The sequence below is a fragment of the Malaclemys terrapin genome, chromosome 10 (genome assembly GCF_027887155.1).
Source record: "Malaclemys terrapin pileata isolate rMalTer1 chromosome 10, rMalTer1.hap1, whole genome shotgun sequence".
Taxonomy (NCBI): Eukaryota; Metazoa; Chordata; order Testudines; family Emydidae; genus Malaclemys; species Malaclemys terrapin.
Window position 1 is genome coordinate 62006172 of NC_071514.1, and position 18026 is coordinate 62024197.

Consider the following 18026-nt stretch of genomic DNA (forward strand, 5'->3'; position numbering starts at 1 on the left):
TTCTCATCTCCATACTAAACAAACCCATTTTTTAAGGGTCATTTTTTTCTAGACCTTTAATCATTTTTGTTGCTCTCCTCAGGACTTTCTTCAATTTGTCCACCTCTTTCCTGAAGTGTGGAGCCCAGAAATGGACACAATACTCCAGTTGAGGACTTATCGGTGCTGAGTAAAAGAATTACTTCTTGTTTCTTGCTTACAACACTCCTGCTAATATATCTCGGAATTGTGTTCACTTTTTTGCAACAGTTTTGTGTTCTCAACTCCTCTTTAGTTTGTGATGCATGATAACCCAAATCTTTTTCTGCCATACTCCTTCCTAGGCAGTCATTTCCCATTTTGCATTTGTGCAATTGGTTATTCTTTCCTAAGTGTATTACTTTTGGATTTATCCTTATTGAATGTCATCCTATTTATTTCAGACCATTTCTCCAGTTTGTCAAGATCATTCTGAATTCTAATTCTGTCCTCCAAAGTGCTTGCTACCCCTCCCAGCTTGGTATCATCCACAAACTTTAAAAGTGTATTCTCTATGCTGTTACGTAAATCATTTATGAAGATATTGAATAGAAGCGAACCTAGGACAGATCCTTGTGGGTCCCCACTCGATATGCCCTTTCCATTCAACTGTGAACCATTGATAGCTACTCTTAGAGTACTATTTTCTAGCCAGTTATGCACCCACCTTATAGTAGGTTTGTCTAGGCAGTATTTGTCTAGTTTGTTTGAGAGAAGGTCATGTAAGACAGTATCAAAAGTCTCACTAAAGTTGAGATATATCACATCTACTGCTTCTCCCGATCCACAAGGCTTGTTACCCTATCAAAGAAGAATAAGATTGGTCTGATGTGATTAGTTCTTGACAAATCTATGTTGACTCTCACTTATTACCTTATTTTTTTCTAGGTGCTTAGAAATGGATTGTTTGATTATTTGCCCCATTATCTTTCCAGGTACTGCAGTGAAGTTGGGTGGTCTATAATTTGTCCTTATTCCCCTTTTCGTAGATAGGTACTATATTTGTCCTTTTCCAGTCCTCTGGGATCTCTTCCGTCCTCCATGAGTTCGCAAAGATAATTGCTTATGGCTCAGAGATCTCTTCAGCCAGTTCCTTAAGTGTTCTAGGATGTATTTGATCAGGCTCTGCCACATTTGCAGACATCTAACTTGTTGATATAAATTATGTTTCTTGGGATGTGAAAAAAAAACACACCCTTGAGTGACATAAGTTACACTGACAGAAGCACCAGTGTTGACAGTCCTATGTCAGTAGGAGACACTCTCCCATAGATGTAGCTACCGCTGCTCATTGGGGGTGGTTTAATTATGTCGATGGGCAAGCCCTTTCCTGTCAGCATAGAGCGGCTACACAGGAGTTCTTACAGCAGCGCAGCTGCATTAGTACAGTTGTGCCGCTGTAAACTCTCTAGCGTAGACACAGCCTAAGTAATTTTTGACTTGTTCTTTTCCTATTTTAGCTTCTGATCCTATTTCATTTACACTGGTGTTCTCTATATTTGTCATCTGATCACTTATAACTGTGGAGGAAAATGGCCTAAGGCCTAAACTTTGGCTAAACTTTGGTTAAGTAAACAGTATGTATGGTCAGGTAAACTGTATGTGTGGCCTAAAGAAAAAAAAAAAGGGGGGGGGGGTAAAAAAAAAGGTAAACAAAAACTACAAAAGCAAAACTAACTGTTTGTAACAGTCTATAATTAATCGCTGCCAGGTGGCAGAGCAAACCGCAAAGGCACAACAACGAAAAACAGAAAAAAGCTTGCTTTGCTTCATCCCTTACATAAATGTAAAATTTTAAAAAAGTATAGGTAACTTTGTGGTTTTATCCTACATAAGCTCTCGTATTTTATCCATCGGGGGGGGGGGGGGTTTCGGCTGCCTTGGCTGACTCCCCCATGCATGCATGTTTAATTAATCAATAAAGGAGCCTCAGGCTGTCTGATCAAAATCAATCATGTGGTCAATTTTCCACAACAATTTGGGGGCTGGTCCGGGATCCACAGAAGACTCTCCTAGACCGGAGGACTGCGGGCAATCTCCCACCAGACCCAGGGCCCATCTAAAATGTAAAAGACCTTTGGAAATCTCTATCATGGGTTTCTGGTGGAGAATTTGCCTGTAGGCTCAGGGTTGGGTAAGTTGCACGCTGAATCTGAACTTTTTACTGCCAGACACGCCTGACGCCCTTCTGTCTCTGGTTCTGGTTCCCCGGGAAGAGCCAGTGGGTGTGGCTAGGTAGGTCATGAATAAACCTGTTTCTGTGTCCCAGTGTGAAAGTGAAGGTCAATAGACCAGTGTGAGTAAGGGTCACAGGAAAATGCTCCGAGTCCTCTGCCGTCTCGGTGCTCATGACCAGAGGTGTCTCGAATGCAAACCCTGTGACCGGTATAACCCTGCCCTCTACCGTCTGTATACGGTCTGGTTTCCTCACCCTCTTTCCCTCTGGTTCCCCTCCTCTGCCGGTAAAAGGCGGTCTAAAGAGCCACTGACTGGTCCAAACGCCCCACCAAAAGCAACAGAGTAAACAGCGCTGTTCTCTTTAAAACTAGCCAACACTCTTTGCTAAACGGGGGTGTAGGCAGTCATGGACGCACCTAAACAAGCCTTTCCTGTGTAAAAAACCTGTGTAAAAGTGTCAGGTCCTGGGGCGATGGGCTCAACGGAAGCGCCACCCCGTCAGGAAAGTCAGGATACTGGGGGCCGGAGGATCTAAAATAACCCTCAACTCACCGGGAAAGCTGTAAAAAAGGAGGGCGGTGTGGAATCACCGTCTCGCCAGAGGGCGGTGTGGAATCACCATCCCTGGTCTGTTTTGTGTTTGTCTGTCTCTGTCTGTTTGTGTAAACTATCTATATAATATGGGGACGGTGAGTCAAAAGGAATCACCGTCCCGCCAAAAGGTACACCAGCAGTGTACATGTACCTAAATTGTAGTCCTTTTACTTGCAAGTTTCTAAAAAAATAAAATTGGTATACCAAAAATAATCCAAAATTACAATATTCTTTAAAAGGAAGCTTCGACCTTAACAAAATTGTGCACCTCAAAGGCGCACTTCTTGCCAACAAAGTCGGACAAGGTCAGTTTAATGCATACTTTTATTGGTGTAAAAAAACATTAAAACGGCACCATAACTCTCAAGTAAGGAGTCCCAAGGACTCCCAAAAAAAGCTTAAAACCCAACTAAAAGAAAACAAAAAAAAATTAACTCTTTCCCGTAACCCTGCTGGCCAGCAAATACCCCTCTACCCATCTAGACCCCTTCAAAAGGCAAAGCCCCTTTAAAGTATTCCCTCCGCACCTCCTAACAATCTTGTAAACCTGTTTCTAAAAAGCAGGCAGTTTGCTGCTCCAGCACAGCCTATGCAAGCAGCTGCTGGAGCACCTCGCCCAGACAAAACTGGGCAGAAAGCTGTTGTCCAGCCCCCACAGGCCCCAAGGGCAAAAAATATTAAGCACCTTAAGTATCAAAAGCCCTTACATGTACCCCTCAGACAGTGTCTGCCTGTACTGAGGAAATGTTCCCCATGCGCCAATTCCCGGGCGCTTCGGGTCAGAAAACCTTGGTGTTTGTGCATGCACCTTGGTCTCCCACAAAATTGTATAATTTAATTAAAATTTTTTCCAAAAATAAAAAAAAAAACTGTTAAATTCCAAAAAAAAAAAAAAAAAAAACCTGTCATGCACTAATACAACCCTACCTGGGCAGACTTAAACCAACTTCTAAGAAAAGTCCTGCTTAGGAAAACATTAAATCGCCTTTATCAGGCAGCCCAGTGGCCCATAAAAAACCCAGGCCACAAACAAAACACAATAAATAAAATTAAAAACAGGCTGTAAAAAGCACTTCTCACAGTCTGCCCAAAAAAAGCAAATTGGGCCAAAATTAGCACCTGTAAACAAAGTAGAAATAAAAATTTAAATAAAACTCAACACTATCACCACCTCATTAAAACTAAGTTAATAACCCTGTAGCTCCAAAACATGCAAAAACCCAGCAATAGCCACCCATGGCGGGGGGAAAAAAAATGGCCAAACCAAGGTCCCCACCATCCACCTTCCCAGGGACCCAGTAATGGCGCGTGTCACTATTGCAAACAGATGGGCATTAAAAAAAAAATGTCCTGATGGCCCTGGCCATTCCACTAAACAACCCTGGTACCCAACCGTTTCCAAAATCTGCTTTCATTGTTACCAAAAGTGCAAAAAATTTCTAATTTACAAGGGCAAATTCATATCCTTAAAAATATATATCAAAGAAAAAAGGGTGCCTTTCAAACAGCCTTTAAACTGTCTTCTTTGTGTACTAGTCACGATGTGTTGTGTGCGGTAACCAAAATTGTGCACAAACCCCATCGTATCGTCACTATAAATGAACTAACACTTGTAATGGTGTTGGTTGGCTTAAAATTACGCCTCTGTTATTGCTGTTGCAAAAAACATTGCTGTGCATGTAATTTTTTTTGCTAGGCCCAGTGCAAAAAAGCAAGTGGCATAATAATTGTTAATAAAAATTTTAACAAAAGTTAAAATAAAAATAATAAAAAAAACAATGGGCTCATAAATGTAAAAAGTTTAGGCCAAAAATGGCGCCAAAGGAGGGAAATTGTGGAGGAAAATGGCCTAAGGCCTAAACTTTGGCCAAACTTTGGTCAAGTAAACTGTATGTATGGTCAGGTAAACTGTATGTGTGGCCTAAAGAAAGAATAAAAGGGGGTGGGGGGTTTAAAAAAATTAAAAAAGGGTAAACAAAAACTACAAAAGCAAAACTAACTGTTTGTAACAGTCTATAATTAATAGCTGCCAGATGGCAGAGCAAACCGTAAAGGCACAACTAAAAAAAAAAAAAAAAGCTTGCTTTGCTTCATCCCTTATATAAATGTAAAATTTTAAAAAAGTATATGTAATTTTAAGTATCAGGGGGTAGCCGTGTTAGTCTGTATCTACAAAATCAACAAGGAGTCTGGTGGCACCTTAAAGACTAACAGATTTATTTGTTAAAAACAAATAAATCTGTTAGTCTTTATGGTGCCACCAGACTCCTTGTTGTATATGTAATTTTGTGGTTTTAGCCTATATAAGCTCTCATATTCTATCCGTCGGGAGGAGGGGGAGGGGGTTCGGCTGCCTTGGCTAACTCCCCCATGCATGCATGTTTAATTAATCAATAAAAAAGCCTCAGGGTGTCTAATCAAAATCAATTGTGTGGTCAGTTTTCCACAACATAACTTTTTAGGTGAAAGCTGAAACAAAAAAGACATTTAACAGTTTAGCTGTTGCTGTGTTTACAGTTATTGTCTTTCCCCCTTCATTGAGTAATGGGCCTTACTTGACCTTGATCATCATCTTGCTTCTCATGTATTTGTAAAATGTTTTCTTGTTACCCTTTTAGAGCTCTTGCTAATTTAATCTCGCTTTGTGCCTTGGCCTTTCTAATTTTGTCCCTACCTGTTCATGTTGTTTGTTTTATATTCATCCTTTGTAATTTAAGTTAGTTTCCACTTTTTGTATGATTCATGGAAGAACTCCTGGATAAGCCTGTGTGGCCTCTTACCATACGTCCTATCTTTTCATTAGTCTAGTTTGCTCTTGTGCCCTTAATAATGTGTTGTATTTTTTTTTAAATGCCAACTCTCTTGAACTCTTTTTTTCCCCCTTAGACTTGCTTCCCATGGGATCTTACCTACCAGTTCTCTGTTTGCTAAACTCTGCATTCTTGATGTCCATTGTCTTTATTCTGCTGTTTTCCCGCCTACAATTCCTTAGAATCGTTAACTTGATCATTTCATGATCACTTTCACCCTAGCTGCCTTCCATCTTCAGATTCTCAACTAGTTCCTCTCTTTTTGTCAGAATCAAATCCGGAATAGCCTCTCCCCTAGTCACTTTCTCCACCTTCTGTAATAAAAAGTTGTCTCCACTGTATTCCAAGAGCTTGTTGGATAATCTGTGCCCTGCTCCATTATTTTCCCAATAGTTGAAGTCTCCCATCACCACCAAGTCCTATGTTTTGGACAATTTCTTTAGCTTTTAAAAAAAAAGCCTCATCCACTTCTTCCTGGGAGCTGATCTATATTAGACACCTATCATAATCTGACCCTTGTTTTTTTACAACTTTTATTCTTATCCAGAGACTTGCAGCAGGTCTGCCTCCCACTTCTGTCTCAACCTCAGTGCAAGGCTATACATCTTTGATATACATGGTATAGGCATGGGCAGCGGGTGCACGCCTGCTTTGGGGAGGCTAGCTTGCCAGCCATGCCCCTTCCGCCCAAGACCCCACCCACCAACACACATTGGAGCCCCAAATCCCCACCCATAACAGAAGCCCTGAGGGAGGCCCACCCCCTACCAGAGGAGCCCCAGCCCACTTGCCCCAGTCACACCAGGCCAAGCCGCCAGCCCCACCGACCTACCGTCCCCCCCATTCCAGAGCGCCAGGCTGAGCCCCCACCCCTAAGGGCTCCCCAGCCAAGTCGCCATGCTCCCCTGCCAGCGCTGGGCCGAGCTACCGCCCTACCCCCCGAGTGCTGGGCCAGCCCCAGCTGCCAGCCCCCCCCATCAGTGCTGGGCCAAGCCTCCGCCCACCCCCAGCACCGGGCCGGCCCCAATGCCAGGCTGAGCTGCCAGACCCTCCTGCCCCCGAAGGCCCCCCCTGGCCGGGCCAGCGCCCAGCTGAGCCTCCTTGCTCCCCCTACCTGCCGCTGGCTCTCCGCATCCCTCCTCACTCCCCTCATTCCTGAGGAGGAGGGATGCAGTGAGCAGCGGGGACCTCCAGGCGGGGTGTGGAGTGGAGGAGACATGGCAGGCAGCGGCAACAGCCAGTAGGGGCCTCAGGGAAGGGGTGGGGCCACTGCAGCCCAGGTGTCCGACCGTGGGTCGGTGGCAGAGCTAGGGAAGGCTAAGTCCTGGTCTATTATATCCGCCACCTATGTATAAAAGGTAACACCTATGCTGAAGACTTTGTAAGATCTGGGCCTAAAAGAATCTACAGAGCTCAAAGGGGCAGCCTAAACACAGTCCCTCAGTTGCAGAAACCTCTTTCTCCAGTTTCTTCATCTAGATCAGTGGTTCCCACACTTTAACAACCTGTGAACCCCTTTCACTAAAATGTCAAGTCTCGTGAACCCCCTCCTAAAAATGAATATTTCCAGAGATTTTCTCCTTTACCTGCGTATAAATTATAAAAGCAGTGATCTTGGAAATATAAAATTTGTTTTTATGACATGCTTATTACACACTATTATTAATTATTATTTATCATCACAGTATTTTTATTACATTATGAAAACGGCAACACTCTTCCAAGATCTCACTTTCATAGCTTGTATCACTTTGAATAAGCCTGTTATAAGACAAGGCTCCTATGTTTCATCAAGGAGTATCAGATGTGAAACAGCTTGAAGGTATTTAAGAAGCCAACTCAAGTTCCTCCTACACAAGCATTCAGGTCTTGAGCAATCCAGGCAAACAACGCACATTACAACAAAGCTTAAATTTGTTCTTCATAATAATTTTAAAAACAATACTAGCTGCCTATTTAATTTAAAAACAGCAAAAAATATCCACCTCCCTTTCCATTTCTTATAAGGAGTCTTGAAGTTTAAATCTCCTCGGTGTGATAGATATGCTTGCTTTGATCTGCTTAGCTCTTGGAAGTCCAGGGGCTCCGGACTACTGGCCCCAGGCCGGGGTCCCTAGGAACAGCTCTGTCTGCCATTAGGGAATTTTTTCCGGAGAACCCCCTGTAACATTTTGTGAACCCCAGTTTGGGAACCACTGATCTAGATTTATAATCAGATTTGGCTAATATGGGGAACAGATGTTAGTCCTAAAGTCTAATACAATGGTATGCAAGGATGTAAAAGTATAGACATGAACTGCAAAACCTTGGTGAAGGCTTTTGCCTTTCCTTCACAACAGTGGAAACCCATAGACTGCTATATAAAATGGTTTTAAAGTTCACACACACACATAAACAAGTAGGAGATTGAGAGGTGACCAAGTTGCTCAGACCCCTCTGTGTTCAGAGATATTTGTGATCTCCATGGGTCGTACCATTAACTTTTATGCATGAGAACCAAGGAGTTTCCATACTGCTTCAGACTAGTAATCCATCTAGTCCAGTATCCTGTCTCTGATGTGGCAGAGGCTTCAGATGAAGAAGGAAGTTGTAGGACTCCTTAGGGGACAATTATGAAAAAAACTGCCCTCAGGGAAGTTTCTTTCTAACCCCATCATATAGTGATTGGCTTATGCTCTGAAACATATGGGTGTATAGCTATTGTAGAAATAAGTATAATGTTATCTTATAACTGGGCATGGTCTCATTATTTAGAGAAAGATCTTATATTTGTATTAATCCAGTTAAACTCTTGGTCGCCATGAGATGGTACAGGGATGAGTTCCATAGGATAATTATGCATTATGTAAAACAAACAAAAAACATTTAACCCCTTTGCTTGTATTAGTTATAAATTTAGTTCCTGTCATTTTCATTGAATGTCCCCTCCTTTTTTGTTGTTGTATTATGATGAAAAAGGGTAAAGAGGGGCACCTCATTTACCTATTTTATGCACCTCCTATTATGTGTCCACTCTAAACAGTCCAAATCCTTTCAGTTTCTACCTTGTAGGGCTTTTTGTGTATCTAGTCCTTTTGATCATTTGTCTCTGAAAGAAGGTGACCAGAAATGAACACACTATTCTGGGCAGGGTGCACTTGACATATATAATCAAGAGGTGCATGTGAGGCCTGCTACTGATTACTCTGCAGGGGCGGCTCTATGGTTTTTGCTGCCCCAAGCACAGCAGTCAGGTGGCTTTCAGCGGCATGCTTGTGGGCAGTCCACTGGTCACGTGGATTTGGTGGCATGCCTGCGGGAGGTCCTCCGGTCCCGTGCCTTTGGTGTCCCTGCTGCCGAATTACCGCTGAAGCTGTGGGACCGACGGACTTCCCGCAGGCATGCCACCAAAGGCTCCCTGACTGCCACCCCCACAGCGACTGGCAGGACACCCCCCCCTGGCTTGCCGCCCCAGGCACGTGCTTGCTGCGCTGGTGCCTGGAGCCGCCCCTGTTACCCTGAAAAACACATGGTTTAAGAACATAGGTTTAAGATTAGGTTTGCTTCAGCGAAGAGATTCCTGGGGTTTGTGGTGAAGATACCACTAGGGTTCAGCTCAGTTCCTATTTGAGCTGATTCTGTTCACCTATCCCTACCAATCTGGTGTGTGATGTGACATGAATGATCCTGCCTGGGGACAAGTTTGATCCTGCCTGGAAGGATGAGCACGGGCAGTAGGTTACTGTGATGTTGTCATTTCAGCTCCAGCCAAGGAATTGCACCAGCACCTCCTAGACGCTGCCAAGTTCCTGCCTTGCCCCCCTATCAGTTCCTGAGACTTGGTACAGGCAGCAAAACAAGCCAGCTTCTCTTCTGCTAATTAACTGAGCTGTGCCACTGTCTAAGGGTCCGCGATGCGGTGTTGAGTGACACCAGCCCCACCGGGCTTCAAGGGCAGCTGGGTGTGCTCAGCACCTTGCAGGCTCCTGAGAGGCACCAGACCACAGGCGATGCTCAGAGTGGGTGTGGCTTAGCCCTGACCCTGTGTGATCCCTACAACTCCATCTGACCGCTCCTCACCCCAGCCGGGCCCGTCCCTCACCCCTGCCCGCACTGCGCTGTCCCCCTCCTCTCCGGCCAGGCAGCCCTGCCCCTCGGGGGGAGGGTGCTCGGGCCGTGGCCTCTGATTGGCCGGGCCGGTGGCGCGGATTGGCTGTGGCGAGCAGAGCGAGAGCGAGGGGTGGGGGCCTGTAGCTCTGTCCGCTCAGCCGAGAGCTCGAACCCGAGGACAGACAGAAAAGCTGCCCGCGGTGAGTGCAGGGGGGGGGGCTCGCTAGTCACAGCCGGGGCGGGAGGTCCAGGCCCTGGGGGAGGCTGGTTGCAAGCACCCCATCCCTATCGGGGCAGCCGGGCGTCCCCAAACCTCCCGGCCGTGCGGGACAAGGGGAGGCTGCTGGCCCGGCGCCCCTCAGCCCTGCCCCTTCCCCCGCCACCTGCCCAGTGCTCTCCTCACTGCCCCTACTTTTCCTCCCGGGGTGAGGTGGAGGCTGCTAGGCTCCCCCTGCCTCCATCCCTGCCCTCCTCACAGCCCCTGCTTCAACCCGGGAGCGGGATGGGGGCTACCAGACTTATCCCACCGCCCCTTGACTTCTTCAGCCCCCTTTCAACCCCCCGGGGGGGGCTGCTAGGCTCCCCCTGCCTCCATCCCTGCCCTCCTCACAGCCCCTACTTCAACCCGGGAGCAGGGGGTGTACCTGCCTCTCACCCTGCCCTCCTCACAGCCTTTACGTTAACCCTGGGAAATGGTGGCTGCTGGCACCTTCTGCTCACCCAGCAGGTGGTGAGGCTGCTGGGCACCCCCGGGAGCTGCTGCAGGGTGCTGGCAGTGGTCTGTGCCCCCTCCCCTTCTTACATGGTGGCCCCTTACCCAGTGTGTGTGATTCAGGGGAGGGAGTAGCGGTGTGGTGTTGATGCCCCGGCTGTTCTCTTGTGGGCACCAATGGCAGCTGTGGCACAGTTACATGCCTGGTGAGCTTTGCCAATTCTTGCCAAGGGCCCATGCTCTGCAGCAAACATGTATGAAGCAAAGATCCATTTGTTTCTTCTTGAGGAAGACTGGTTACTTAGAGGCCTACTTTTCTCCGGTACTGGAGGAGACCACAGTGGAGTGGGGGGCAGAGTCCCAGGAATAGATCCAGGAGCAAAACCACTTATGCACAAGGGTCCAGCAAGGACAGACAAGGTCTCCCACAATGCACCGCAAACCAATTCCTAGAGCAGATCCAGTTGGTGAGGTGCTAGGAACCCTGGGATATGCCCCATAAATCCTAGCACCAAACATCTGTAATTGCAGTGCCAATGTGAATCGTGGGTATGTGGCTACACAAGTACAGGTCATGTGGTTGTGCTGATGTGGGATTGGCTAACATGCATCTCCATGTGCCTGAGCCAAGATCCAGCACACTCTGCAGTGAAGACGTACTCAAAATGACTAGTCCACGGTGACACAGTCAGTGGCAAGATTAGATTTAAAACAGGGGTTTTGACTTCCAGTCCCATGCTTCTCAAGGCAGGCAGATTCCATCTCCTGAAATCCCCTCTCCTTTCTTTTTTCAGTTTAAAATCCAACTTCAGAATCCCTCACCTCTCTTAACCAAATAGAAATATTGCACAGAAATTTGTTGGAAGCAAACAGATTGACTGATCACATTTATATATAGTATTGAAGTTAACTGTAAAAGTCATTATATCCTAAAACAGGGGTGGGCAAACTTTTAGGACCGAGGGCCACATCTGGGTATGGAAATTGTATGGCAGACCATGAATGCTCACAAAATTGGTGGTGGGGGTGAGGGCTCTGGCTGGGGGTGTGAGCTCTGGAGTGGGGCCAGAAATGAGGAGTTCAGGGTGTGGGAAGGAGCTCTGGGCTGGGGGAGCAGGTGGGGGTGAGCTCTGGGGTGGGGTTAGGGATGAGGGGTTGGGGTGCAGGAGGGTGTTCTGGGCTGGGACCAAGGGCTTCAGAGGTCGGGAGGAGGATTAGGTCTGGGTCAGGGGGTTGGGGCACAGGAGTGGGTCAGGGGTGCAGGTTCTGGGCGGGGCTTACCTCAAGCAGCTTCTGGAAGCAGCGGCATGTCCCCCCTCTGGCTTCTACGCAGAGGCGTAGCCAGGCAGCTCTGCACGCTGCCCTGTCTGCAGGTGCTGCCCCTGAAGCTCCCATTGGCTGCGGTTCCTGGCCAATAGGAGCTGCGAGGGCAGCGCTTGGGGCAGGGGTAGAGTGTGGAGCCCCCTGGCTGCCCCTACACAGGGGCGAAGGCGGAAATGCTGCTGCTTCCTGGAGCTGCACGGAGCAGGGCAAGCCACGGACCCCACTCCCCGGCAGGAGTTTGAGAACTGGATTAAAACCTCTGAAGGGCTGGATGTGGCTCCCAGGCTGTAGTTTGCCCACCCTTGTTCTAAACTAAAGGAACTAAGTACTTTGCAATTGCAATTGCCAATTTGTCAGTACCATGGTTTCCTTCAAGGAGGCTCATTGAATGGTATGTGTTATTCCCCCAAAGAAAAGATCTTTGCACCAGTGATCACGAGCCTTCAAGACACCAAGTAAGTCTGAACCAAACACTCCCCTGTGCTCTTTTTTCCAAATGGGCACAGTTGGTAGTGGAAGAGCTGGGCATTTATCTTCATCTGACAGGAGAAAGACCAGTGAGGGCAGCTATTAGTCATATGTAAGAGACTATTCCTGCTGTGTCCCTGGAGAGAGAATGATACTTGGAGTGCAGTGCGGTATTGTCTGTAGAGTATGTAGATTAAAGGGCCATTAATCCACCACATAGATAGGTCCGCCATATTAACTATCATTTGTGAAAGGATAAATAAGATAAACTTATAGAATAGCTACTTCCTTCCAAAGACAACATGCCAAAATATTCTTGTTCCAGTCTCTGATTTACTTTAAAATCGCCTTTCTTCATGGACTGTTTTGTACACTGAGGAGCTTGTGTTAGATGCTGGAACTGCTATCAACAAGTGATAACTAACTCTTTCAGTGATTCAGGTTTCAAATCATCTATCCCAGAGTGCATGTGTTTTGTAATGTATTTTATCAGATCGTAATAGTGCACCCAGAACATAGTCCCATTGCCTGAAACGATACCCAGGGGGTAGGAAAAAGGTAAAAACAATTTTTTTTTGTTGGGCATATGGTATTTGTGCTAAAATAAGAGTTCTGCGTTTTTCCAAGGCCTGCAAAATGGCTCAAAGTCAAAATATTGTCATAAATTCTTTCTTTGTAGCTTTTAACCACTTTTCTGATTTATGGGAGCTGGAGTCTGTATCATGCCTCAGTGCTAGTTCCTGACCCCATCCCCTTTGGAAAAGTAAGATCCTGCGCCTCAGGTTTCCCTCAGTCACCCATCCTTAAGGGAGGCAGGTACTTCTTAGAAACCTAGCAAAGCAAACAGAACACCTAGAAGATGATTAATCATTTGTGTGCCTGTTGCTGTATAGTACATTGGGTTAGTGCCCTGTGGCGATGGACTCTTAGAAGGCATGACCTTAGGCACATTCTGTACTAAAACTATTGCATTTGTTAGCTTTGTGAGAAAAGACCTGTGCTTAGTTTGAGCCAAGAAATGACCTGTCTACCTCTTGAAATCCACGAACAAATACAGACAATCAGAGTATCTTGTGCGCTTAGATGGTGAGCAAACTTACTCCACTGAATTTTTTAAAAATGTTGTTTTAAGATTTTAGTAAACATTTGTATAAATTTGCTACCTGTGACCAAGACAACAAAGAAATATAGGTTATTGCAGTGTTAGTTTCTCATCCTGTTCCATGAAATTACATATTGCAGCACCTTAGAATAAATGATCACATGGTTCCTTGAACTATGACACATGGACATGCAGTGGTAAATCTCTCTGTCCCTATTGTGTGTGGATTTTAGTCTCTCTCTCCATAGTACTTGGTAGCTGCCATAGTGACAGGTACTGCAGTGAAAATGTTCCTGTGCAGCTGCTGTTCCAGCTCAGGCTGTTGAATCTGTTCATTCTTCTACTACGTCAGATCAGGAAATTTTTCACTAGCTGCCTTAATGAATGTAAATTGGGGACACTGCTGAAAGCGTTTCACCTGTAGTATCAAGGACGCACATCTTGCTCCTAGTAACTAGGCTGGCTTTTATAAAAGGCATGCTCCAGTTTGCTAGCTAAAGTGCTGTGCTTACTGGGCTTGCTGCGAAGTTGTTTGTTACTGCACAAAGAGAAAATAGATGATCAGGTATATGACCTCACAATGTTTCGGTTACTGATACAGAATTTCACTCAAACCCAAATAGCTCGCCTGCCTTTAGATTGTCTTGCACAGACCTTTCAAAGGACCCATCACAAATATATGTCTGAGTATTAATACAAAAAGGAAGCATTTGTTCACATGAGTGGCTGTATTGTACTGCATAAAGTTTGTGGTTTTGCCTCTGGGTCTAAAATGTGTAAGTCCAGGGAACTGCAGCTCATTTTCTTTTCTGTGGCAAGATTCTGGGCAGTTTAAAGGCAAGAAAGCTCAAGATTTCATGTATTGGTGAGATATACTGATTAAAGCTTTCCGTCGCCATTGAAAAAAGAACATATATAGTTAATTTACCCAAAAACATAAATAAATCCTGACCTTTTCAAGGTTTCCTAATCCATGAGTCACAAAGTTGGCTATGTTTATTCTGAGCTTTATACCCATATACACAGTGAGGAAGAGCAGTGGTGTGTCTCCTTGTCTGGGTCATAGACATGGAAAAATTACTATATGAGCTGTATAGCTATAATTACTGTTGCAAGATATTTGTTTATAACCCCGTTATCTGTGTTTTTGCTTACTTGTATCTTTAAAAAAAAAAAAATTTCCATGTCGGTTCTCAGCCAAAAGGTCAATTTCTTTTTGCAAGTTTAAGTGGAAAATATGTTTAGCTCTTTTGAACTGTTAGGATGCAGAGTCTTTTTTCCCCCCAGTGTAAAAAAAAAAAAAAAAAAAAAAATTGCCACGCTTTTTTTACACAGATTTCTTGAAATGGCTGAACTTTGAAATTTGGCATATGTATAATACTCATCTTGGAATATTTCCATGATTCAAATCTGGGGAGGGAAATTGATTGGATAATAGTGAAGAGGCTGAGTAATCACTTTTGAGCAATACTCACTTGGCATCTGCTAAGATTTATTCTTGGAGCATAACACTGCTCTACAGCCAAAATGCTTCTGAAATAAATGTAGTCAAACTTTACTAATTCTGGGTCACTGAGAACGAAAACAATGCTTAAAATTGTTGATTGGCTCTAGTTTTCAAGATATGCTATTGGGTCAGTATATACAACCCTTGACTTGGGAATGGTGGAGGGCAAGTGAGTTATAAAGGGAAGGGATCTCAATTTAAACCAGAAATGACTAAAATACATCTTTGACTGGATCTATGAATAAATCTATGACTGGGTTTGGACAGTACTTGCTTTTTAGGCAAAACAATGAATGATGCAATCTGAAGCTGGTATTGTGTCATACATGATATGAATTGCATCATGTTATTCCTAGAAGTCATAGATGATGCAATCATAACGAAGCTTACATCACTCTGCTGAACAAATTGCCCTATATCAGCTCTAGAAATCATACAGTGTCGTGCTCTCTTATTTGTCAGTGTTTGATTTTGCAAAGGGCACATTTCTGTTTAGCCAAAGTGAGTAGAGATACCTCATAATTGTGTGAACAGTGCAGATAACTTCTGCTATGTTTGTGGTGAAGTGACTTTTGCATCACAAAAGCGCAGTATAACCACTATGGTTAAGAAAGCCTATCACCTTTATTTTGGCTGCAAAATTGGAGCTCAGGACAAGAGGTGGGCTCCACACATATGCTGCAACACTTGTGCAACAAATCTTCACCAGTGGTTGAACAGGAAAAGGAACTCTATGCCTTTTGCAGTGCCAATGATTTGGAGAGAGCCAACAGATCATACCAGCAATTGTTACTTCTGCATGGTGCCTCCAGTTGGGAAAAGGTGTGGCAAAGAAGAAAATGTGGACTGGCAAGGAAAAGACGGCATGGAAAGCCTTCCAGTTAGTGGCAATAAATTTTCTCAGAAACAACAAGGCAGACAACTACAGGTTGTTGGTGGAAAACCTCCTCACGGTATACAAAAGCCTTGGTTGCAACATGTCACTAAAGATACATTTTTTGCACTCTCATCTAGATTTTTTTCCACCAAACTGCGGAGCAGTGAGCGACAAGCCTGGCGAGCGATTTCACCAGGACATTGCAACAATGGAGAAATGCTATCAGGGCAAATGGAGCCCATCAATGCTTGCAGACTATTGCTGGACAGTGATGAGAGATGCTCCATTTAATGAATACAAGAGACAAGCCAAGAAGCGCCGAGTAGACACTGAATAGGACTAAACTATGGACATTATAAAATTTATTATGAAACAAAAGGCAAAAAACTATTTATATAACCCTTTTGCTGATTTTTAAAGTGTTACATAAACAGGACAGATGAAATATCATGTAAAGCAACCATAAACACATGAAAAGACCTAGGTTTACAATTTATGATTAAAACTCTATCTACACAATATACATAGACCTAAAATGTAAAAACTTAAATATCTTAGAAACAGTAGCCAATCAGTTGTTTTAATTGTCATATTTGAATTCAGCACATCAAAATACATAATAAATAACACATTTTATCTCTTAAGCAGATGACTTCTCAAAAATTGTAGACCAGTGTAATTAAACCTTGCCCCTTTTGTAATATGCATGACAATTGCACTATTGCCCAGTTTAGCAGACCCAAGGGCTGCTGCTGGGACAGTCTGCATAAGGGAGATACTGAAACACACACAGCACTGAAACATTTCCAAATAAAATAACAGCATGGGCAGGAGACAGTGAGAATGGAAAAAACTGCACATCCTTTGATCATCATAGTTTGGGCTGCATTCTCCTCTGTGAAATTTTGAGCATCAACTGAGAAAATTGGATCACGTCTTCTGGTTAAAACCTTCCCATTGATCCATTGACAATGCGGCTTGTTATAGCTTGGTTTGTTCTGATTATAAATGTGACTGGTACAGAGAGAATTCAGAAATTTCTAGTACATTTTACTTGCACTTTCCCTTCATTTCCCTTCTGTCATCTCTCCTCCTCCTATGCTATTCATGGGGACAGAACAAAACTCTGTTTCCTGAAGTCCTCCAGATTATCTGCAGTGTAGTGTCCTTCCAGGGTCATGTGGGCAGATCTTTCCCACACATACCTCTCAAAGCCTTGAAACTCGTTTGATAAATCCTCCCATCTCTAGTCTTGGCAACACTATTCCTTATTTTGAAAAATTTCCCTGTTCCTAACACTGGTCCAGCTCCGCCGGTGGGAGTGCTAATGTAGACAATGCAACAGTGTTTTTATCACTGTGTCTCATAAATCTGCTTTGAGCAGGCTTTGTGTTGGTGGCCACCTTAAATCCTGTCTGCTTCTCCGTTCGTTGCCACCCATAGAAGAGCTGAAGCAGTGTTTGCAAACGTGAGAGACTTTTCCAGCTAAAAGGCTAATGTAGATCTGGCATGTGACTATATGAGTTAGGAGATACTGCAGATGGACATTCTCTCTACAGGAACCAGGATAGGTTGGAAGAGCATGTGCTGGACCTTTGCAGGGATAGGCTCTGTAGACTGAAAGACCTAGTGACATGGAAAACAAGGCTGGAAAAGAGCAGAGAGAAAACCGGGAGATATGGACATAGAAGGAAGGGAGAGAATCTGTCCTGCCAGAGCTCTCACCCGCGACCTTCAACTATCGTAGGAAGTGCAGCTTCAGGAAAGCCAGTTCCGATATCTAGGTTGTCCGATACTTCCAAAGCACATGACCTAAGGTGGTGTATGTATATGTGTGATAATGTGCATATGGGTTGGGGGGATTGAAAGTAGAGGAGTATTATCAAATAATGTGAAGATTTCTATGAGGTTCATGTTTCTGTCTAGCACTAGTTCTTTTTTACTCAATACACTAAATGTGGATGCAGAATTTCTTCAAAATGCCCTTCAAATTAGAATATCCTCTTTATTAATAATTAAATGGGACTATTTTTTGCAACCTTGTTTTTTCTACTGTAGCTTGATCAGTTAGTGGTTGTCACCTAGAAAGAACAGTAAGTGGGGACCTGGGAAGGGAAATAAAGCAATGGAAGCATTTTCACAGTGCTCCATTTTTGCACTTTGTCAGGGGTATTTGAATCAATTTTCAGGTGTCAACTTGACTTCCATCTGTAATCTTCATACCAACAAAGAGAAAAGCTGCTTTTGGAAATTGGTGCCTTGGTACTGCCTGGACTCCTGCTAATTCCTTTTCCTGTAATCTGGGATCCCAGACAGAGTGTATTCAACAAGATTTGGCAGTACCCTTT

The 18026-nt window shown here is 44.4% G+C and overlaps 1 protein-coding gene across 2 annotated transcripts in view; it reads left to right on the forward strand.

The window, feature by feature from the left end:
* ABAT (4-aminobutyrate aminotransferase) overlaps positions 1-18026 on the forward strand; it is a 152783-nt gene that overhangs the window by 1798 nt on the left and 132959 nt on the right. Inside the window, exon 1 of one of the 2 annotated variants that reach the window (XM_054041962.1) lies at positions 9814-9889. The exons of the other annotated variant lie outside the window; for it this stretch is intronic. The gene's annotated coding sequence lies outside the window, so the exon portion shown is untranslated. Of the gene's footprint in view, positions 1-9813; positions 9890-18026 lie in introns of those variants that run through there. 2 annotated transcript variants of the gene reach the window in all.